Source organism: Pelophylax lessonae (assembly GCF_965119305.1).
Source record: "Pelophylax lessonae genome assembly, chromosome: 5".
In the NCBI taxonomy this organism is placed as follows: Eukaryota; Metazoa; Chordata; class Amphibia; order Anura; family Ranidae; genus Pelophylax; species Pelophylax lessonae.
Genome location: NC_138772.1, coordinates 451,792,810 through 451,816,081, shown reverse-complemented (window position 1 = coordinate 451,816,081; position 23,272 = coordinate 451,792,810). Strand labels below are relative to the sequence as shown.

The 23,272-nt window shown below is 46.0% G+C and overlaps 1 protein-coding gene across 1 annotated transcript in view; it reads right to left on the bottom strand.

Annotated features, from left to right (window-relative positions):
* Nucleotides 1–23,272, bottom strand: part of CRISPLD1 (cysteine rich secretory protein LCCL domain containing 1) — a 139,475-nt gene that overhangs the window by 69,367 nt on the left and 46,836 nt on the right. The window lies entirely within an intron of this gene.

Here is a 23,272-nt window from a genome sequence, read left to right as displayed (position 1 = left end):
GGTATTTCTACCTTTCAGTATGTTTTCAGTGATAAATTAAACCTTAGTGCATCAATACATGTAACAATATTATACATAAACAGTTATATTCATGACATTTTATTTATTATTGTACTTTTGCCAGTCACTGACAATTTTTCCATTTGCCTGTATCCATTTGCATAAAAAAAAAAAAAAAAATCAAAATTTTCTGTGAAAATACATTATTAAATGGGAAGGTAAACTCATTTTTTTAAATAACACACGTCATACTTATCTACTCTTGCAATGGTTTTGCACTGAGAAGTCCTGATCCTCATCTTCTCGGGTCCCCCACCAGTGCTCCTGACTCCTCCCCACTGCCGAGGGCCCACCATAGCAAGCCACAAGACAAAGGATAGAACCACTGCCATGGTTTTATAACTTTGTGTCTTCCTGTCCCAGTGAAAAGGACCCCTCTTATTTCTATTGTCCTACAGTCTCAGGGACAGGAAGTGAGGTAGTAAATCCCTCAACATCACACTCAGCAATTACAACTTGAGAGAAGTATTTACTCTTGCCAAGGCAGGCCATACACAGTTCGAAATGGCAGAGATTCAAATTATGTATGGGCAAGCTGAATGTACCAAGCTGAAGAAGAGTAGGAGTCCTCAAAATGGGTCCTGCGACCCAACCTTTACAGAAGACCATCTTCCACTGAGAGCTGTCCGTAGGAGCAGTAGAGACTTCTGACATCCAGCCCAGCTCTTCACCTGTCAGCTGGACACAAAGTGATCTGGACACTGTGGCTGCTCATCCACCCTTTGCTTGTGACTGTGTTGTGTGTTGAGTGGGCTTTTCCTCGTGCACTAAATGAGCTCTTCCATATTTTATTTTGTGAGTACATAATATGTGGTTTTTAACCAAGCCCTTTTATCCCTTTACTATACCAGAGGTCTGCACGGTTTTCGCTCTTCCCTGGAATGTACCCAGTTGGTCGATCAAAGTGGTTATAAAGTAGGGCTGGGCGATAAAACGATACCGATATGTATCGCGATAGTCCCATGATCGATAGCAATAAAAGACTTCAAACGATAAAACGAAAAGTCCGCTCCGACGGGTTTAAGCTTTAAAAATGGCGCCGCCCGTCGCATACATGTCACTGCGCACGCGCCGCCACTGCTCGGGAGAGGCCGGGAATAGCCGAAATTACACGAGCGGTGGCGACGCGTGCGCAATGACGCGGCGGCGCCATTTTTAAAATGAAGGCACCTCTGGAACAGGTAAGTGAAACAGCTTCACTACCTACCATTATGCAGGGCTGCGGGCACACTACAAGGGATGCAGTGCTGCGGGCATGGTCTACCTGTACCATGCCCACAGCACTGCATCTCCTGTAGTATGCCCACAACCCCGGATCCTCTTGTACCATGCCAGTACCCTGCATTCTCCTGTACCATGCCAGTACCCTGCATTCTCCTGCACCATGCCAGTGCCCTGCATTCTCCTGCACCATGCCAGTGCCCTGCATTCTCCTGCACCATGCCAGTGCCCTGCATTCTCCTGCACCATGCCAGTACCCTGCATTCTCCTGCACCATGCCAGTGCCCTGCATTCTCCTGCACCATGCCAGTGCCCTGCATTCTCCTGCACCATGCCAGTGCCCTGCATTCTCCTGCACCATGCCAGTACCCTGCATTCTCCTGCACCATGCCAGTACCCTGCATTCTCCTGCACCATGCCAGTACCCTGCATTCTCCTGCACCATGCCAGTACCCTGCATTCTCCTGCACCATGCCAGTACCCTGCATTCTCCTGCACCATGCCAGTACTCTGCATTCTCCTGCACCATGCCAGTACCCTGCATTCTCCTGCACCATGCCAGTACCCTGCATTCTCCTGCACCATGCCAGTGCCCTGCATTCTCCTGCACCATGCCAGTACCCTGCATTCTCCTGCATCATGCCAGTACCCTGCATTCTCCTGCACCATGCCAGTCACCCTGCATTCTCCTGTACCATGCCCGCCGCCCTGCATTCTCACCCTAGGGTCCTTATTTTAAATGGGTAATAAAAAATATCAATAATTATCGATATCGACCGATATGAAACACTGATATCGTGATACAGTTTTCAGCCATATCGCCCAGCCCTATTATAAAGTGGTCCTGAAATCCGAACATAGCATATATCTGTTGTATTTATTGGTCCATCTCAAAAGCTCTAAGGCAGGCCATACACGGTTCAAATCTCAGCCGCGTTCAGCAGGAACCGGGCAAGATTCAAACTGTACGGGCAGGCTGAATGTACCAAGTTGATGGATCAATCAACTTGGGTACAACCGGCATGCCGGTTTTATCTGCAATTATCGCTAGCGGCCGCTATAGCAATAATCACTGTTTTCTCCACCCCCGGAAAAGGCTTACCCCACCCCCCCCCCCTCGCCAGGAGCAGACAATGGCCTAGCAAGAGGGAAAAAAAATGCTCCGTGTATAGTGCCCTTAGTCCATTCTAAATTAAGACAAAAAGCTGTCAAAGATAGTTGTCGATCCCCGCTAATGATCTGTAGCTGCCAGAACTGCAGCAGTCAATCACAGTGGTCACATGATCGGGAATCTTTCTTGCCCCCTGGACATGGAGGATTGGGCCATCTCAAAGCCCACCTGTTTCCTATCCATCCATCAGCATTCATGTGCTTTCATTGTGGAGACACTCAGACACTCAGGTTGAGTAGTGTTAGGAAGTGTTAGGACTGCAAGATACACAGGGTGCCTTATTGTTGGCCTTGCAGCTTATACATGCATTTGCAAATGTGTGTTAACTAAACCCCTGTTTTTAACCTATTTTGTTAGACAGGTTTATTTGGTTTGTTAGCAGACTGGTGGGTAAGTATATCAAACTAAGGACCAGCTGGTTTCCACACACCTTCTTTAATCCCCCTTGCCTTTCAATTTTGTTATATACAGGGATGGAGACGCTGAGCAGTGCTCGCCGGTGTCTCATCTAAAGTCCCAAAACTGCCCATTTTTTGTAAGTTTTAATAGGACAAGTGATATCTGAACATTGCAAAGGTTTTAAATAGTGGTACAGCACAGATAAAAGAAAAAAAAAAATCAGGGGTTGGTTAAATGCAAATAGGCTGTTAATTTTGCAAGGGAAATTGCAATTTGCAAGGGAGTTTATTAAATGAGATAAAGCTCCGCTGACTTCCACCATCCTATGATGTGCAAGCAAAAAAGCTTTTTTTTTTTTTCTTGCACCTGATTGGGTATTGCAAAACTTTTCCACATTCACTAAGCTCTGGGGCAACTTCCCTTGCAAAATAAACAGTCTATTTGCCTTTAGTAAATCAATCCCACTGTAGCAAATGAACGTCAGCACAGGGAAGAAACTTGCTATCCTAACAAAACATCTGCCTTGTATAATGACCTCTGTAATAAGCACAGGCAAGGTGTTAAATGGAAATAACAAGCTGTTTTCTCTCAATCACAATGTGTTTACTGTTGCCCCAATTCAGTTTACGGCAGCATCCTACAAAACTATTTTCTCTTGTTCTTTCAGAAATATTTTTTTTCATGCAATTTCCCGCTCGTAGATTTTTTTTTTCCAAAAAGAGGTTTTATATTCTGCTTTATACTTATTTTGGCCCTTGCTCGACACGCCATGAGCTGCCATGTTGGCCTCAGAGAAGCTTTTCTCACCTCTTCAGCAGTTTCTTTAACCTGAAAAAGTATCTGTCCTCTGTTAATAGGAGTTTAAATTATAGGTGTAAAACAAGGACACGTTTTGGTAACATGGCAAATGTCTGACTTTCCCCAAGTCATTTTTATAATAGGTTTTTCAAGCATAGGTAGTTATACATTAAGCAAGGCCACAGCTGTGCAGTCATAGTCATTTTCTATTTTAAGGGTGTAGTATCATTTTAGGACATTCAAATATATACATATGGACACTTGACTACACATTTGGAAAAAGGGCCAAAGTGCAAATAAGGGCAGGATTTTAGGTTTGTTTTACCAAAGTGAAAGCTGCTCTTTGCTCTTGACTACTTTCCAAAAACTTCTACTGATTAATTATATGTTTTATTGTGGTTTTTGATCCTACAAGACTGCCTATACTTACTGTGCTAAAGAATAACCTTTTATATTTGCTCAGATAAAAAGTATATAGTTGAAGTAAACTGACAATTATGCTAAAAAAAAAAAAAAACAGAATTGCATGTATAATGGATATATTATTCTATCTATTTATTTGTTTTAACCTTTTCTAAATCACCTGTCTTTAGAAGTACATTAAAAGGGATTGTAAAGGTTCTTTAAAAAAAAAAAAAAAAAAAAAAACAAACATGTTATTCTTACCTGCTCTGTGCAAGGGTTTTGCACAGAGCAGTCCCCATCCCCCTCTTTTGGGGTGCCCCAGCGCCACTTTTTGCTCCTCCTCTTCATTGGTTGCCCCCACAGGGAGCTACTTTCCATGGGGGCACCCGTGAGGCCGTGCTCCCGAGTCCTGCTGATGCATCCATTGACACAGACAGCGGGACTCGGCCCCGCCCCCGCGTCACTGGATTTGATTGACAGCAGCGGGAGCCAATGGCTCTTGCTGCTAACAATCAATCCAATGAGGACCTGAGACAGCGGCTGGAGATGCTAGGCCCTTATCGCTGGAACATTCGGGTTCAGGTAAGAATAATGGGGGATCTGGGGGGGACAGCTGCAACCAAGAAGGTTTTTCACCTTAATGCATTGAATGTATTAAGGTGAAAAACCTTGAGACTTACAACTACTTTAATCCACAGAAACAGCTGGATGAGGATATCCCTACTACATACCTCTGTGCTAATTATAGAAGTCTTTCCTTTAACATTTGCAAAGCCACCTCCTGTACATCTGGCATCAGTTAAGCTGACCATACATGGTTAGATTTCTATTCGAATGTTCGTATGGAAATTCTGAACAATCCTTTGTTAGAACATTCTTTCTTGCCATTACTGAGTCAAAAAATTGTATGAAAGTCCTTTAAAATTTTATCCAGCTTTTTAATCTGCTATTTGAATAGAATCCCAGACAAATTAAACATGTTTCATTACAATATGTACAATTCCAACCTGTTCTTGTCACTTCATCCAAAAACAAAACATCTATTTAACCCCATTAACTATTAGAAAATCAAAGCTTTCTAAAACAAACAGTTTTGAACAAAATTCTACTGGTGTAAGGCCAGCTTTAGGCGAAATACAGCTACAGCACAGGCTTACTTTGCCTCCTGCGGTGCACTCTGATTGATGCGTCCTTAGGATGCAGCTGATCACAGATCAGAGTAAAGGGCCAATCACAGCGGCCTTTACGTGATCAGCTGTGTCCAATGACAGCTGATCACGATGTAAACACAAGCTGGTTATCGGCATTCCTTTCCTCATGCTGACAGTGTGAGGAGAGGAGAGCCGATAACCGGCTTATGTGAAAGGGACATCTTAATCAGGGCACTGATTATCAGTGTCCTGATTGTCAGTTTTGTCACGTCAGTGCTGCCAATCAGTGTCCATCAGTGCTGCCTCATCAGCACACATAAGTGAAGGAGAAAAGTTACCTGTTTGCAAACGTTTATAACAAACTAGGGAAAACATTTTTTTATAATTTTTTTTTTTTCATTTGTTTAGCAAAAAATAAACCCAGAGATGAATAAATACCACCAAAAGAAAAGCTCTATTTGTGTGAAAAAAAGATAAAAAAAAAAAAAAAAGGAATATGGGTACAGTGAAGCACGGCCACACAATTATTATTCAAAGTGTGAGACAGCGCTGAGTGACAAAAATTGGACTGGGCAGGAAGAGGGTAAAAGTGCCCGGTAGGCAAGTGGTTAAAGTATAACTAAAGCCCAAACTTTTTTTTTTTTTTCATTTTGCATAGGATAGATAGGAGAAGGACCTGTAATGTCAAAAACAGTGCCTTAGCATGCTCTTACACATCTTCAACCCTGCTGGTTCATGGTCCCCTTTTCTGTGATCTTATGAGGGTCCTGCTTCAGATTGTGGGGTTGATTTACTAAAACTGGAAAATGCAAAGTCTGGTACAACTGTATATGGTTTGCAATTGGACTGCTTCTAACTTCAGCTTGTTTAAATTTGACAGAAATGTAACCTCTACGCTGATTGTTTACAGAGCTAGACCACATTTTGCCCTCTCCAGTTTTCGTAAAATCAACCTCATTGCCTTTCAGAATATGGATTTGCTGCCTTTTCAATTGGCTTCTGGCATTCAGACAGATATAAAAGCAGGAGCAGCTGATGGCAGAGGGGGTGCACTTGCAAGTGTGAATGCACCCTAAAAGTTATTCTTCACGTGAGAATCTAAAAATATCTAAATTGATAAAGTTTGATCCATGTAGTAAACCTTTACAAGGGCCTCTGTTGATGAACTTTGGTTATGTCAGAGCTGCTTCTCTCCCCATAAGTCAATTTGAATGTAGAAGCAGCAGGCACAAGGAAGCTTAAGTGTAAAACTCTCATTGACATCCCATATCCGGGGGGCCGCAGGTGGGGAGTACAACTGGCCAGAGAAGAGTGGAAAATGCTTCTTTGCTTGGGGAATAGGTCATATGTGAGTAAACTCATATGAAAATGAGCAAGTAGAGCCATACATTTGACTGGCTGAACGCACGACCTATGGCTCCCTGCTGAAATTGTATGCATGTACCTTAAAGTAGGCTGATGCAATTTAGAAGGAAGTCAAATGTAGCTCAGAAGAAGCTGAAATGCACCTGTCAATGAACTGGGAATGATCTCTGAAGCATCTCAAACTGATGTCAAATACAAACAGCATGCTGTATTTACCAAGTTTGTGAAAAAAGAACTGTTTTTTTCAGTTCCAGTTTGAATGCTCCATTTTAAATTTTGCACTGGGACAATACATTGGTGGGTGTCTCCACACAAAAAAAAAACACACATATGTAGCACCCTACAGGTAGGTGCTGGGTAAAAGTATGGTGGGCCTTGGCTGCCTAACAGCAGGGCCATGATTTCAGCTGGATTGTCATGTCTCCCAGGTGTGGTTACTGAGAGGGGAGTCTCCCGGCTAGCTCTGTGAGAGATTCTCATTGGGCACTGGGGGAAATCCAATTAGTGGCCCATTCGGGCTTGTATCTACCCCAGAAGGCAGATTCTGCCACAGAGGATTCTGGGAGTGGGTATAAGTTTGAGGGGAACGCATGACGCAGCATCTTTGGCGGGAAGCAGAGTCCCAGGAGGGAGAGTACGGCTGTCTCTCCTCCTGTCAGAAGGATCGGGTGTCTTGGGTGGCTGCCTGAGTATCCAGAAGAGAGAGCTGAGCTGCAGAGGGGATCCGGTGTGCCGAGGACCAGTGGAGAAAGAGGGGTTCAGTTCCAGGAAAGCCTTCCAAGGTCATGAGTACTGTGAACTGCCCCTGGGGTCTGCCTAGTGTAGAGGGGACCACTCCGGTGAAGGTCCCAGGGATCCTAGAGCCTGCAAGTGTAAAGCGGGTTGCCTAGTGAAAGGACCCTGAAGTGTAAAGGGGGTTGCCTAGTGAAAGGACCCTGGAAGTGTAGAGGGGGCGCCAGCGGTTGGGCCCTGAAGAGTTAAGTGTGCAGTGTTAAGAGTTGCAGCAGTACAAGCAGTTACAAGGAGCTACCTCAGTCAGTGAAGGGCTGGAGGTAGTCATACACAGGGCTTTTGAGCTATACAGAGTGTCAAGAGTCAAGGATCATTACAGTCCTGGATCTTCCGAGTTAACCAAGGAGTTAAAAATCAAGGTTTCAGCAGAACAGTATTTAAAGCGCCAGGAAGCATTGGTCGGCATTCAGCTGGCGTCAGGACAGCCCTAATAGGCATTTTTCTACAAATTGTCCCAGTTGAACCTAATTGAGCCAGAGGAGTATCCCACTCATTCCCTTCTCTCAATAAAATAAATAACACAAACCAAAGATGCCAGAATGGTCATTGTCTCAGTTCTCACACTTGGGTTTTTAACTTAAATGTGTTGGAAGTGTTTCCGGTAACAATGTGTCATGGTCTTACCTTCTTGCTGTTCTCCTTCGTTTGACATGTGCTGGCGGCCATCTTGGTTTCTGGGTTTCTTGTAGCCTCCCACCCTGCGGCTCCTCCTTCCCACTGGGAGGAGCTGGATGCCTAGCTCATATATATAGGAGGTCTGTGGCTTCAGTTCCCTGCTTGGTCCTCCTGTGTTCACATGCTACTAAGACTGCTGCTACTTCTGGTTCCTGTTCCTGGCTTCGTCTGACTACCCTGTTGGTTCCTGATCCTGGCTTCGTCTGACTACCCTGTTGGTTCCTGATCCTGGCTTCGTCTGACTACCCTGCTGGTTCCTGACCCCTGGCTTCGCAAAGACTCTGCATCGGTTTCGCCATCCGTTTGGACTTTTGCTTTATAGCTTGTTTTTCAATAAAGCTGTCTTATTTTCTCTTATCTGTTGTTGTACGTCTGGTTCATGGTTCCGTGACACTAGGACCAAGCCATGAATTCTGACGGTACAGGGCCATCCTCGCTACCCACGCTGGTTGCCAGACTTGATCAGCAGGATCACCTGTTGGGTCAGTTCGCCGTGGCGTTGCAAACCCTGCTTGAACGCACGGTACCACAGGCCACGAATTCTGACGGTACAGGGCCATCCTCACTACCCACGCTGGTTGCCAGACTTGATCAGCAGGATCACCTGTTGGGTCAGTTCGCCGTGGCGTTGCAAACCCTGCTTGAACGCACGGTTCATTTCGCTCCCGTTGCCGATGGGTCGGTTGTCGCTCCTGGGTCCGCTCCTACTGCCGCTCCGGTTGTTGCGCCAGAGTCTACCCCGACACCTGTTGTTGCGCCCGCGGTGTTTCGGGGTATGTCCGGTTCTGCCCCCCTTCCACAGCGCTTTGGGGGAGAGCCAACTCAGTGCCGAGGTTTCCTTAACCAGGTGGGCATTTATTTCGAGTTGCTGCCACATGCCTTTCCTACTGAGAGATCAAAGGTGGGCTTCTTAATCTCGCTGCTCTCGGACAAGGCCTTGGCCTGGGCCAGCCCTTTATGGGAGAACAACAATCCGGTGGTTGCCGAGTTTTCCGGTTTTGTTGCTTCTCTTCGGAAAGGTATTCGATGTGCCGGCTCGTGCTGCCTCTGCTGCGAAGCTCCTTATGTCCATCAGACAGGGTTCACGATCTGTAGCTGAATACGCCATTGAGTTTCGTACCCTGGCAGCAGAGGTGGGCTGGAATAATGAGGCTCTGGTCGCTGCTTTCTCTCATGGTCTCTCGGATGCCTTGAAGGATGAGGTTGCAGCTAAGGACCTACCAGTGGAGCTCGAGTCTCTTATTTCTTTCCTGATTTTGATTGACACCAGACTCAGGGAGAGACCTTCCTTTAAGGAGAGTCTGCGGAGGCCTCCTAACAGATTGGCGCCTACCTTTGTTGTCCCACCCGTGCCTCCCTCTCCTCCCACGCCTCCTGGGGATGACTTGTCTGGGGGTGAACCCATGCAGCTGGGGTTTGCTCGCCTGTCCGAGGGGGAGAGGGTACTCCGGAGACGCGAGGGCCGATGCATGTACTGTGGTCTCGGTGGGCATTTTCGGTTGGCATGTCCGAACCATCCAGGGAAACGCTCGCACCTGAGATCCTGTCGGGGGCAGATCTTGGGTGGAGTCTCCTCGTCCCCGGTTTCCCGTGTTGACAAACCACTGATCACTGTTGTCCTTTCCTGGGTCGGGGGCTCGGTGACGACCCAGGCGTTGGTGGACTCTGGTGCTGGTGGTTTGTTCATTGATAGTGTGTTCGCTGCCGCCAATTCCATTCCTCTGCAGGCTCGAGGTTCTCCTCTGGCTCTTGAGGCGATAGACGGCAGACCCCTTCTGCCGCCACACGTGACTCATGAGACCCTTCCAGTGGGGTTAGCCATTGGTGCCGTCCACAGAGAGTCGGTCTGCTTCCAGGTTATTTCGTCTCCACACTACTCGGTGGTCTTGGGGTACCCCTGGCTCCAGAAGCATAATCCGATTTTCGATTGGAGATCGGCTGAGATCCTCTCGTGGTCACCGCAGTGTGGGACTAGTTGCATCCATGGGCCTGTCAAGTTGCTGTGTACTTCCTCGGACTCTCTGTTGCCCCCTGAATACGAGGAGTACCGGGATGTATTCGATAAGGTGCGCGCGGTTGCCCTACCTCCGCACCGTCCATACGATTGTGCCATCGAGTTACAATCTGGTGCCGTTCCTCCTCGTGGCAAAGTCTATCCACTGTCGGTAGCGGAGAATGAGGCCATGGAGGAGTACGTGAGGGAGGCGGTGAGTTGAGGCCTTGCATCGATTACAGGGGTCTCAATCGCATCACGATCAAGAACGCTTACCCGATACCCTTGATTTCCGAGCTGTTCGATCGCCTTAAAGGGGCCACGGTCTTTACCAAACTCGACCTGAGGGCGGCATATAACCTCGTAAGGATCAAGGCGGGCGATGAGTGGAAGACCGCATTTAACACCAGGACCGGTCATTATGAATCCTTGGTTATGCCCTTTGGGCTGTGCAATGCGCCCGCAGTCTTTCAGGAATTCATCAACGATGTTTTCCGTGACCTGTTGCAGCAGTGTGTGGTGGTCTACCTGGATGACATCTTGGTATATTCTGAGTCCATGGAGACCCACATTCTGGATGTCAAACGAGTGTTGCAACGGTTACGAGAGAACAAGCTGTTCGGTAAGCTTGAGAAATGCGAATTTCACCGATCCCAGGTAACCTTCTTAGGTTACATCATTTCCGCTGAGGGGTTCTCCATGGATCCTGAGAAGGTTTCGGCTGTCTTACAGTGGCCCCAGCCCAGTGGTCTTCGCTCCCTGCAGCGCTTTTTGGGCTTCGCCAATTATTATCGGAAGTTCATCAGGGACTTTTCCATGCTAGCCAAGCCTCTCACGGATCTGACCAGGAAGGGCAGTAATTCCCAGGTCTGGCCGCCCGAGGCCATCCGAGCTTTTGAGGCTCTAAAGTCCGCCTTTGTGTCGGCTCCGATTCTGTCGCATCCCAACCCTGGGTTGCCCTTTGTCCTCGAGGTGGACGCGTCTGAGACGGGAGTAGGCGCCCTTCTGTCTCAGCGTAGAACACCAGAGGGTCCTCTGCTTCCTTGTGGGTTTTACTCCCGGAAACTGTCTTCCGCGGAGTGCAACTACCAGATTGGTGACAGGGAGTTATTGGCCATCGTGCAGGCTCTTAAAGAATGGAGGCACTTGCTCGAGGGTTCGGTGGTTCCGGTCCTCATCCTGACGGACCACAAGAATCTGACCTACCTCTCTGAGGCCAAGAGATTGACACCACGTCAGGCCAGATGGGCTCTGTTCTTGTCACGTTTTAATTACGTGGTCTCCTACCTACCCGGTTCCAAGAACATCAGGGCTGATGCCTTATCACGGCAGTACTCCGACCTGTCCAGGGAGGAGTCGATTCCGACTTCGGTCATTCCTCCGAATCAGATCCTGGCTGCCATTCGCACCAGCCTGACCTCTCCCCTGGGTGAGCAGATTTTGGCGGCTCAATCTGGTGCTCCCTCTGGGAGACCCAACGGCAGATGTTTTGTGCCTGAGGAGTTGCGCACTCGGTTGTTGCGAACCTACCATAACTCCACGACCGCGGGGCATCCTGGAAAGAATCAGCTGTCCTGGGCTGTTTCACGTCTGTTCTGGTGGCCTTCCCTACGTTCCGACATCGCCGCATATGTAGCGGCATGCTCCGTTTGTGCCCAGAGTAAGTCCCCTCGGCACCTTCCGTTGGGCCTTCTGCAACCCTTAGCCACCGGGGAGCGCCCATGGTCACACCTGGGGATGGATTTCATTGTGGACCTCCCTGCATCCCGAGGCCATACGGTCATTCTCATGATTGTGGATCGGTTTTCCAAAATGTGTCACTGTGTTCCTCTCAAGAAGTTACCCTCTGCACAGGAGTTGGCCACGATTTTTGCCAGGGAGGTCTTCCGGTTGCACGGTTTGCCCAAGGAGATTGTGTCGGATCGGGGGAGTCAGTTTGTGTCCAGGTTCTGGCGCGCCTTTTGCTCCCAGTTGGGGATTCATCTCTCCTTCTCCTCGGCCTACCACCCTCAGTCCAATGGGGCCGCAGAACGATCCAATCAGGCCTTGGAGCAATTCCTTCGTTGCTATGTCTCCGATCACCAAGACAATTGGGTTGACCTCCTGCCTTGGGCTGAGTTTGCCAGGAACACGGCGGTGAACTCTTCCTCTGGGACGTCTCCCTTCATGGCCAACTATGGGTTCCAACCTGCCGTGTTACCGGAGGTATTCTCTCCCCAGGATATTCCGGCTGTGGAGGATCACCTTTCCGTCCTACGTGCTTCTTGGGTACAGATCCAGAAGTCCCTTGAGGTCTCTGCGCAGCGCCAGAGACTCCAGGCTGATCGCAGACGAGCGCCTGCTCCTTCCTACCAGGCCGGAGACCGTGTATGGTTGTCCACCCGCAAACTCAATCTTCGAGTGCCCACTCCCAAGCTGGCGCCTCGCTTTGTTGGTCCCTTCCGAGTGCTTCGCAGGGTAAACCCGGTAGCCTATGCCCTTGCGCTTCCTCCTGGCATGCGGATCCCCAACGTGTTTCATGTCTCCCTGTTGAAGCCTCTGGTGTGTAATCGTTTCACTTCCTCGGTTCCTCGGCCTCGTCCGGTCCGAGTGGGCAATCGTGAGGAGTATGAGGTGAGCAATATCCTGGACTCACGCCTGGTCCGCGGTCGGGTGCAGTTTTTGGTTCATTGGCGTGGTTATGGTCCAGAGGAGCGTTCCTGGGTTCCCTCCGCAGATGTCCATGCTCCTGCCTTGCTCCGAGCCTTCCACGCACGCTTCCCTCAGAAACCGTTCTTTACTCCGCGGAGGAGGGGCCCTTGAGGGGGAGGTACTGTCATGGTCTTACCTTCTTGCTGTTCTCCTTCGTTTGACATGTGCTGGCGGCCATCTTGGTTTCTGGGTTTCTTGTAGCCTCCCACCCTGCGGCTCCTCCTTCCCACTGGGAGGAGCTGGATGCCTAGCTCATATATATAGGAGGTCTGTGGCTTCAGTTCCCTGCTTGGTCCTCCTGTGTTCACATGCTACTAAGACTGCTGCTACTTCTGGTTCCTGTTCCTGGCTTCGTCTGACTACCCTGTTGGTTCCTGATCCTGGCTTCGTCTGACTACCCTGTTGGTTCCTGATCCTGGCTTCGTCTGACTACCCTGCTGGTTCCTGACCCCTGGCTTCGCAAAGACTCTGCATCGGTTTCGCCATCCGTTTGGACTTTTGCTTTATAGCTTGTTTTTCAATAAAGCTGTCTTATTTTCTCTTATCTGTTGTTGTACGTCTGGTTCATGGTTCCGTGACACAATGGTAGACAATGGCAGACCCAACAAAGAAAGTGTGGAAGCAGACACCAACTCTTGGCTACCAAAGCAGATATTTAATATCAAGTATCAAAAATAATTAAAAACAGCTGTACATGCATGGCACCCTTTATAAAACCCACTCTCCCCTTCCCAGCCCTCCTTCTCTAGGCCCCTCCAACCCCCTATATACCGCACGCCCCATCACCCCCCTAAAGCAGATATGCATGTATACATTGGCCCTATTTTAACTGAATGTGTGTCTTGCACAGCTGAGCTAAATGAAAAGGATCATGAAACAATAGTAAACACGGGGTGTATATACACATCGGGTAAGGAGCCTTATACATATAGTTACATAGTTACATAGTTACATAGTAGGTGAGGTTGAATAAAGACAATAGTCCATCCAGTTCAACCTGTGTAGGTGTGTGTGACTGTAATCATCTAACATAGCCCTTTATCTCCTGATCCTTGAGATGTAAGTCTAAGAGTCTTTTGAAAGTCACCATACTACCCGCAGAAACCACCTCTTGTGGTAGACAATTCCACAATCTTGTAGCCCTAACAGTAAAGAACCCCCCACGTTGCCTGAGGTTAAAACGCTTCTCCTCTAATCGCATTGTATGTCCTCGAGTCCTCATGCAATTCCTTCGAATGAACAGCTTTTTTTCTAAGCTGAGATCCCCATTAAGATATTTATAAATTGCTATCATGTCCCCTCTCAGACGTCTCTTCTCCAGGGAAAATAAATCGAGCGATTGCAGCCGCTCTTCATAGGTAAGGTCCTCCAATCCCCTAATTAGTTTAGTTGCCCTTCTCTGGACTCTCTCCAGCTCCAACACATCCCTCCTGAGGACTGGCGACCAGAACTGGACAGAATACTCCAGATGCGGTCGGACCAGAGTTTTATAAAGTGGAAGGATTATAGTCTTATCTCTGGAATACATCCCTTTCTTTATGCATGCTAATATTCTGTTGGCTTTGGAAGCTGCCGCTTGGCATTGCATGCTGTTGCCTAATCTATCATCAACCAAGACTCCCAGATCTTTCTCCATTTTTGAGTCCCCCAAGGGTTCCCCTCCTAACATGTATTGTGTTTTTATGTTTTTGGTCCCCAAGTGCAAAACCTTACACTTCTCCACATTAAACCTCATTTGCCATGTCGTTGCCCACTCCGTAATTTTGTCCAGGTCATTCTGTAGGATATCCGCTTCATGCTGTGCAGTTATTGCCCTGGCCAATTTTGTGTCATCTGCAAAAATTGATAACGAACTACTGATCCCGTCCTCAATGCTGTTTATGAATAAATTGAACAAGGTTGGTCCCAGGACTGAGCCCTGGGGCACCCCGCTTACTACCTCAGCCCAGTCTGAGTATGCGCTGTTTATTACCACCCTTTGGACACGGCCTTTTAGCCAGTTCCGTATCCAAGAGCAAACCCTGCTGTCGATACCTGCAGACCTTATTTTATAAATTAAGCGCTTGTGGGAAACTGTATCAAACGCCTTAGCGAAATCCAAGTACACCACATCCACTGGTCTGCCCCTATCTAGCTCACAGCTCACTTCCTCGTAGAATGCTAAGAGATTGGTTTGACAAGAACGCCCATTTGTAAACCCGTGTTGGTTACTACTGATGATGTTGTTGTCTTTAGCATACTCTACGATATAGTCCCTTATCATCCCCTCCAGAAGTTTACATACTATTGATGTCAAACTGACAGGCCTATAATTTCCCGGGATATGTCTCTGGCCCTTTTTGAATATCGGAATCACGTTAGCCTTCCTCCAATCCCCTGGTACATCTCCTGTCCTAATACTGTCAGCAAAGATTAGGAACAGTGGTCTAGATATAACCATACTGAGTTCCTTGAGCACTCTCGGATGTACGCCATCCGGGCCTGGTGATTTGTTTGTGTTAAGTTTATCCAGTCTTTCCCCGATTTCCCCCTCTGTTAGCCATAGTGGCAAGTCCTGTGTATTACTACTAACCATACAGTCATGGTCAGTGTACCCCTCCTTTCCCTGCGTAAAGACTGACGAGAAAAAAGCATTCAGCACGGTTGCTTTTTCAGTGTCCTCTGTAACCATCCTCCCATCATCGTTAATTATGTGTGCAATATGCTCTGCCCTAGTTTTTTTGCTGTTGATATATTTAAAGAATTTCTTTGGGTTTTTTTTACTATCCTCCGCTATTTGTCTCTCAAAGTTGATTTTAGCCATCTTTATTTCGTGTTTACACTTCTTATTTTCCTCCTTGTATTGCTGGAAGGCCGATACTGTGCCCTCTGATTTATATTTCTTGAAGGCCAATTTTTTTCCCCTAATAAGTTTTTTAACGCTACGGTTTAGCCAGCCAGGTTTGGCTTTGTCTCTTCTAAATTTATTCCCCATAGGAATGCACTGCAAGATGCCTTTGCTTAATATGTTCCTAAAGCATTCCCATTTTTCCTCAGTGGTCAGGGATCCCAGGGTTTGGTCCCAGTTTACCCTTTCCATCATTGAGTACAATTTTGGAAAGTCTGCCCTTCTGAAGTTTAGGGTTCTTATGTTCCCCACTTGCCTTTTTATATTGTTATTAATACTAAATGTGATCATCCTGTGATCGCTAGAGCCCAGATTGTCCTGGACTCCTACCTCCGAGATTATGTCTGGGTCATTAGTGATCAATAGATCCAGGATTGCATTCTCTCTAGTAGGGGAATCCACCAACTGTGACATGTAGTTATCCTGTAAGGTTTCCGTGAATAGACGGGCCTTATGCGAGTGTGCAGTCCCCTCTTCCCAGTCAATGTCGGGATAATTGAAGTCCCCCAATATGATGACTGATCCCAGTTTTGCCGCTTTACCTATTAGTGCTAAAAATTCCAGCTCTACCTCCTCCCCTTGGTTAGGTGGCCTATAGCAAACCCCCACAACTACTTTTCCCTTATCTTCTTCCCTATCGAGTTCAACCCACACAGATTCTAAATCCATGCTCATCCCATCCGTAATGTCACTCCTTTCTAGCACCTTTATATTGTTCTTGACATAGAGACATACCCCTCCCCCTCTTTTTCCTACCCTGTCCTTCCGGTACACAGAATACCCTTGGATATTTGCCAGCCAGTCATGTGAGGGGTCGAACCAAGTTTCTGTTATTCCCACAAGGTCTATGTCCTCCTCATGTACTAACATGTCCAACTCATCCATCTTATTAGCTAGGCTCCTGGCATTAGCATATACCCCTCTTAGTTTTACGGAAGTTAAACGTGATTGGCGGTTATGTTTATTTTTGTTTGGTCTGCTGTTTTCCCGCACAGACCCGCCAATTGATGTTGTTGACCTAATGTCGCTGCTGACCCTACAACTGCCTTCAGTCCTCTGCTCCCTCCTGACTGATTCTACTTCTGAGCCCTCCCCCCCGTCTCCTAGTTTAAAAGCCCCTCCAACTCGGTGGCCATCTTTCTCCCCAAAAGAGCTGTACCGTCCCCATTAAGGTGCAGCCCATCCTTACTAAAGAGCCGGTAGCCGACTGAGAAGTCAGCCCAATTCTCCAGGAACCCAAACCCCTCCTTCCTACACCAATTCCTCAGCCACTTGTTAACTTCCCTAATCTCCTTCTGCCTCTCCTGTGTGGCTTGAGGTACAGGCAGTATTTCAGAGAAAACCACCTTGGAGGTCCTTTTCCTCAATCTATTACCTAAGTCCCTGAAATCGTTCTTAAGGATCCTCCACCTACCTTTAACTTTGTCATTAGTGCCCACATGCACCATGACCGCTGGGTCATCCCCAGCCCCGCCCAACAATCTGTCTGCCAGATCTGCGATGTGCCGAACTCGGGCGCCCGGTAAACAACAAACTGTTCGGTTCACGAGATCTTTTTTACAGATTGCCCTCTCTGTCCTTTGATAATTGAGTCCCCAACTACCACAACCTTTCTAACCTTTCCTGAGTTACGGCCCCCCTTCTTCCTGGAGCCGTCCCTCCCCTGGCAGCTGGGGGAGGGTGCATGCTCCAGCTCTGCCACCCCTGAGTTGATATCCCCCTCAACCTGCAACTCGGCAAACATGTTAGGGTGTACCAACTCAGGACTGGCCTCCCTGACTCTCCTCCCCCTAACATTCCTAACAGTCACCCAGCTGCGTACCTCTGCTGCTTGCGTCTCCTCTATTCCTCCCTCCTCTATGCTGACCCCTGCCAGCGCCTGATGGGTAAAGTCCAAGCTCCTTTCCAGGTTGTAGATGCCACGCAGTACATAACGTGAAAGCCAGCACTACACAGATAATAAGTAAATAGCCATGACCATTTGACCATTCTTCCAGAATCTCATTTGTCAGGCCAGGCACTGATGTGGATGAGAAGGCCTGGCTCAGTCTCCGCTCTAACTCACCCCAAAGGTGTTCTATCGGGTTGAGGTCAGGATTCTGTGCAGGCCAGTCAGGTCCCTCAACCCCAAACTTGCTCATCCATGTCTTTATGGACCTTGCTTCATGTACTGGTCCAAATCTTTTGATGGGGATTGGGGGGGGGGGGTGGGGGATTATGGTCTGGGGTTGTTTTTCAGGTTTTTGGCTTGATCCACTTGAAAGCACTATCGGAGCTTTTTTTTTAACCACATACACCTTGATGACTCCTACTGGCGGGGTAATTGAAAGAATATAGATGCAGGGAGATACTGATACATTTTAATTAAGCCCAGGAGAGGCTCACAAATGCAGTTTGACCCTACTTAATTATTAGGTCACACTCCCTGAGGTAAGGAGAATACCACTGGGGGGGGGGGGGGGGCATGAGGGTGGTGATGCATTGGTTTAAGGTTTTGGAGCACTACTGCATGGAAAATCCAAATCAAGAAGTCCTATTTGGTTTCTTTGTTGATGGACTCACGCTCTCACAAATATTTTATTAACTTCACTTTGATATATTGTATTATTGCATGAAAATAGCTTTCACGTAATCAAATTATTTGTATTTTGTTTGTATCTATTTATTTACTTATTGCATACATTCACAGAATATATTTTTAGATTTTAAATTTTTTTGCATGGATGGTGTAGTGCGGCACTTTTTTTTCTTTGACTGTATTTAGCACATGCATATGGGATTGTGCTCAGTGTCAGCAGCTGGCCCTTATACTTATTTGTGAACACGCATGGTAGTTCCCAAGATCCCTCCGGTATTTAGGGGCTTGGCCCCATAGTTCCAGTGATGGAAACTCTTAAGGCGTCAGCCAACATTTTGGACAATTTCTAGCTCCCAACTTTGTCTGAAAAGTTTGGGGATGGTCCCTTCCTGTTCCAACATGACTGCATGCAGGAACAAGGTCCATAAAGATATGGATGAGAAAATTTGGGGTGGAGGAACTTGATTGGCCTCACCCTGATAGAACAGCTTTGAGATTCATTTGAGTGGAGACTGCGAGCCAGTCCTTCTCATCCACATCAGTGCCTGACCTCACAAATACACTTCTGGAAGAATGGTAAACATTCCCATAGTCACACTCCTAAACCTTGTGGACAGCTTTACCAGAAGAGTTGAAACGGTTTTTGCTGCAAAGATTGGGCCAACTCAATATTGCATCCTACGGACTAAGACTGGGATGCCATTAAAGTTCATGTGCGTGTAAAGTCAGGCACCCCAATACTTTTGGTAATATAGTATATGTAGAGCACTGCGTAACTAAATCAACTGCAAAATATTTAGTATATAAAGCCAAGGAACACGGTTTTCTCTCAAGCGTCATGTGACAATAGTTGACAGAAGATAAAAACAGGCAGATAAAGGCTTCTGTGGATTCCAAGAACATTTTGAAGAACGCAATGTATTATTGTCATGTTGGGAGAGAGAAGATAGTGCACTGAAAGTACAGCTTATTGGATGGAGAGCTGTGTGGTATAGAAGTATATGGTTGATACACAAGAAGCATTTCATAGCTGATAGCTCTTGGACTTGGCAAAGTTTGTGATGGGTATACAGACTTCGCAAATCTAAGTCAAGCGGTAAGGTTACCACTAATATAGACAAATACCCTTATCACCGCTTGCCAATTAATACTGATAGGTCAAATAATTGAAGGTTCTCCAAAGAAAAAAAAATAGAAATGGACTTAAAATTCACCTGTTGAATGACTGTACACACATTGATGTGTGGAGCTGGCCAGCAGCTAAACACGGTTACTCATTAGCACATATTAGCATTGCCTACAAATCATCTGTGTCGATATTCAAATCTCACTTTCCATTTACTGAAGTAATGCTTTAACAAATTATGTAGATGAATAAATAACTAAAATTATTTTACTTGATTGTTTCTTTTATAAGACACTTTTGGATTTGGTAAAGCAAACGGGAGAGGAAAATAATGAACAAAAGCTGAATAATTAAATCAAGCCAAAATGTTTCAAAGAGAGGTCTGTGTCCTTTCCAAACATGTACCGTAGAGAGCTCTGCCTGTGCAAGTCATACTGGAAGCAAAAGTCAGTTTCTTTAACTTGTATTTCAGCTCCCACGCCACAAAAATATAAAATCTGCAGAGCGGATGATGAAAAACAATGAAGGGGTATGTTTCCTTTCATGAATGGAAGCCATTCTAAAGACATCTGTCCGACTCTAACCAAGAGGAAGGAAATATTCTTTTAGGATTCTGACAAACATAAAATTAGCATTTTGTTCACTGTAGAGGTCTTCAAAGGGGTAGGAAAGGCAAAACCAACATTTTAGATCTGCGAGAAAATTGTGTTACACAAAAATGGGTCTCCTAATTTTATCATTTCATTTTATTTTACTGAGATCCACAGCTGTGATCTCAGATTCTGTCACCCAGTGGCACCTACAGATTAAACCTCATATCTCACCTTAAAATGTCTGCTATTACAATTTGTATAATCGCCACTGTCTCCAACATCGATGGAATTTTAGTTTATGGCAGACAAATATTTTAGCACAATATTATATGTGCAGCCAACCAAAAAATATTGCCGTTGCTTACTTTGAGGGGGGGACTTTCAATATTTTTGCATGTAAAATCATTCAAAGGCCTGATGGGTCTTCAAAATCAGGTTCTATAGCAGGGGTGTCACACCTGCAACCCATGGGGCCCAAGACGGCTATGAATACGGCCAAAATTAAATCGTAAACGCATGTAAAAATGTTGTTTCGTTCTTGGTTTGGGGGATTTTTTTTTGTAAAGATGCGTTTACACCTAACGAACACATGCAGCCGAAAAAAAATGTGACAGACTTTACTTGACTTTCATCTTCCCAAAGAAAAATGTCCCACTTTTTACAATCACGCCTTATTCATGTCATCAGTTTTCAGCAGCACCTATATTTGAGAGAAACTATATTCAAGGATGAAGCACACAAAGGGCAAAATTAGAACCCAAAATATCTGAGGAACACCTTGAGAATTCATTGAGAATTGCTAATACATCCATCAAACCAGATATTGATGCGTTCGTTTATAAAAAAAACAAATGTCAAATATCACATTCCTTTTTATGTTGCCATCTTACTTTTTATAATAAAAAATATTTTTTAAAAATTAAGTTTGGTTAGGCTCCTTTCACACGGGCGGTGCACCCAACGGAGTCCGTTCTGCTCAGCAGGGGATTGATCCATCGATCCCCGCTGAGCAGGCAGATGATAGCTCTGTCTCCGCTCACTGTGTAGAGATGAAGCAGTCAGAGCCCCGCTCTCCTCTATGGGGAGATCGGATGAGAACGGACCGCCTGTCCATTTTCATCCGATCCTATCTGATCTTCCAGAGGGATGGAAAATAGGGTTTCCATCCGTCTGGATTTCACGGACAGGATCAAATCGGATAGCAGCGGGTGTCAGCGGAGAGGTCTCCACTGACATCCGCTGCTCCATAGGGCTACATGGAGCATCTGATCCAGTCCGCCTGAAAAACTGACAGGCGGATCGGATAGCGGAAAGCCGGTGTGAAAGGGGCCTTACTCAGACAGGAACATTATCTTTTACACGATCGTTAAACTTGTGATCTGCCCAACTTTTTCTGCTCATCAGCTATACTTATTGTTAGTGTATTTTATGTGTGTCCCAACATTTCCTCTTCTTCCAATGTGGCCTAGGAAGGTCAAAAGTTTGGACATCCCTGTTCTATAGAAAGCACATTGACCAAACCGCAAAGGTCTAAAAACGCACTATAAAATTCCGTAAAAAAAATTAACTAGAATTTAGCACTGATACTTTTTTCCAATTTAGTGTTTATAGAACCTTATATAAAACATATACTGAAATGCGATAAATGGCACTATAACCACAATACTGAGTATAAACCCTTCAGTTTCAGTATAAATGGAAGGCCTTTCATGACTTTTAGACATGCATTCATTATTTCCACTCCTCTATGAGAGCAGAGTTCATCCAACATCAAAATACACACACCTCAACACTGTATTTACTTCCCAAGAGCATTATTATAAGTTTGAACAGTGCTTTTAAAAACCGGAGGGACACAGTACAGTTGCAATACAATTCAATAGGGATCAGAAGGTCTTGCTCCCCAAAGCTTACAATTTAAAAAGGATGGTCCAGTGATACAAAAAAGGTAATAACTGTTAGGGATGAGCTAATGAAAAAAGTAAAAGTACAGTTTATTTTTTAGATGTAGGATAGGTCTCCTTGAAGAAATGGGTCCTCAGTAGACAAAGTAGGAGATAGTTGAACAGACTGAGGTAGGTGTTGGGGTATGTCCTGGAGGCGAGCATGGGAGGAGGTGACAAAGAAGTTAGGGAGCAGGAGCAAAGTGAACAGTGTGGTTGGTATTTTTAGACGAGGTTGGCGATGTAGCTCAGGACAGAGCCTGCAAGCAAATTCTGATATATTTATGCCAGAACCCAAATCTACTCATACATGTCCTTCCAGCTTGCCAGGTCCTATTTCACCCAATCCCCAGATTCCAAAAGTAAAACTGACCAGCCAAATTACATTTCAGGATCTGAACTTTGTAAATTGTGCTCAAATTATGGCAGGTAGATGTCAATGGAATGGTTGCAAGTATTGCATGTGGTCTCTCTACAAATAACCAAGTCTGACAAGGAAAAAACCCTGCAGACGAGGAAGATGGGGATTTTAATGTGCCCAAAAATCTCAAAGGAATAGCAACTCATTAAAAATATATACATTTTACTGAAAAATAAAAAATAAAAATCGACAAATGAAAATACAACGTATTGCATGTGGTCTCCCTACAGCTGATCTTTTCGCATTACTGACTTCCATACCAAGATGATAGATTTCCTAGCATATAAAAAGAGATTTGTAGAAAGCATTTGGCATGGAACTCTATGTGAAGGTCTTCCAAGATACCCAGGAGACAACTAATGGGGTTACAAATATTTGGAAAACCTAGAGACAACCCAAGAAAAGCTGTGACTACTGACCACACTGCTACTTTTTTAGGACAAACTCAAGATAAAAAAAAAAAAAAGGAAAACCGTTCAGTGCACTGCTTTGATACAGTTAGCACATACACAGCCTCTGCTGATAGATCACAGATCCCTGCAGTGCCAAGTGATCTTTATCTTTTAAAAGTGAATGATTAGGGCTGCTGGGCTGTGTCATACTATGGTGCCAGCCCTGACAGCACTGAATGTTCATTTCTAAAAGTGAAAAATCACTCAGCACAATGGGGTTGTGTGATCAATCTGCAGCTGCTTCTAAACATTCAGGGTACATGCAGAAAGATCATAGAGAGCCACAGCACTGACTGATCTTTTATTATGAATAAACAATCAGCGCTGTTTGGGCAATCAATGCATAGCTGTAAAAGAACAAATCAGCTTAGAGAGAAGCAGGGGTTCCATACCGGCCATATCTACTCCCACAGGAACACCCATAAACTGAGCCCATAGACTGAGGTGGAGCTTCAGCCAGCATTAACAGAAATAAAGGAAGTGAATTTACTCTGCAACAGGGCCACCAAACAGAACCGGACCAAGTGCTATACACTTGGTCCACTGGGGTT